Source organism: Coenobita brevimanus, chromosome 62, assembly GCF_032717465.1.
Source record: "Coenobita brevimanus isolate Jiangsu-jjx chromosome 62, ASM3271746v2, whole genome shotgun sequence".
Taxonomy (NCBI): Eukaryota; Metazoa; Arthropoda; class Malacostraca; order Decapoda; family Coenobitidae; genus Coenobita; species Coenobita brevimanus.
Genome location: NC_137015.1, coordinates 35,779,614 through 35,780,995, shown reverse-complemented (window position 1 = coordinate 35,780,995; position 1,382 = coordinate 35,779,614).

The window sequence follows — 1,382 nt, the reverse complement described above, 5'->3', positions numbered from 1 at the left end:
TCCTTACATATTAAAAGGCCAACTCTTGTCTTGCGTTTTGTTGTGCTCTCACCAAAATCGTCGCTTTCCTCTTGAGTCAGTGAGAGTAGACCGATAGACCTGCCTCGCCCACCTTCCTTTACTCTTTGTGTATGCCAGCAGACGCTAAATAGATCGATAAATAAATCAATCAGTGACGAGTGAAAAGGTGATAAGCGCTTCAGACTTTAGGGTTCGTATTCTCCTCGGTTAAGTTCCCCTAACACCTCTTCTTTAGTGATTTATTTTTGGATATGGCTGATTAATATCCTTTTGTACGTTATTCATGCTGAGGATGGTGATATTGTAAGGATTTATGTATCACAGAAGAGGACAGGAAGGTGTAAAAAGCAAAATAAATCGCTTAGGAAAAACTGTACGAGAATTCCGGCGTGGATGTTGTGGTGGTGGAGAGGCACCTTCACGCGGTCGCACAAACGCCCCGCAACTCCCTTTTTCTCCCCAGAAAGGAGGATGGTTTCAGCCTGCAGTCCACCGGGATTATGTTTAGGTGAGCTTGGGGCCACAGCAACAACAGTAAGATTCTACAGCACCACACCACACCACACCACACCACACCACACCACACCACCTCACTACACCACACCACACCACACCACACCACACCACACCACACCACACCACTCCACACCACACCACACCACTACACCACACCACACCACACCACTCCACACCACACCACACCACACCACACCACTCCACACCACAGCACACCTATCAGACGAGAGATGTAGGGTATGGCTGAACTAACCAACTCTTCCAGTATTTTGGTGATAGACTCAGCACGCGGACACTTCACTCAGCTACTTTGTGTCTTCCAGTACGTCCCTTTAATTTATCAGCAGTTTCCTCTATTTTAAGTATTTTAAGTACACCGTGTATTTATCGGTGTTTGTACCAACTTTAAATACAATCCATCAGTTTATCGACAGTTTTCTTTCCCTTAAATACATTCCTTCAGTTTATTAAGCATTTTCTAGCAGTGCATCGGCAATATTCTGCTAATAAAGTACATACCGTCTAGTTCTATTCAGTTTTATCCCTAGCAAACACATTATAAGCAATTCTGTAGCCTGTATATACTCTACGGCAATTTTACGCCAGTTTTCCCTCCTTCAACTGCTGTCTGGCAATATATCGGCAGTTTTCCCTCCAGTATGCACTCTCCAGCAATTTTTTTCCCTCCTCTAAGTAGTTGCCGGCAATTTGTGAGGGTAATGCATCAGGAGTTTTGTATGGTTTCTCATAATTGCCGTCTTGATCTCCAGTTGGCGGGTAGTTGCATGTTTTTTATTTATTTATTTATTTATTTATTTATTATTATTATTATTATTATTATTATT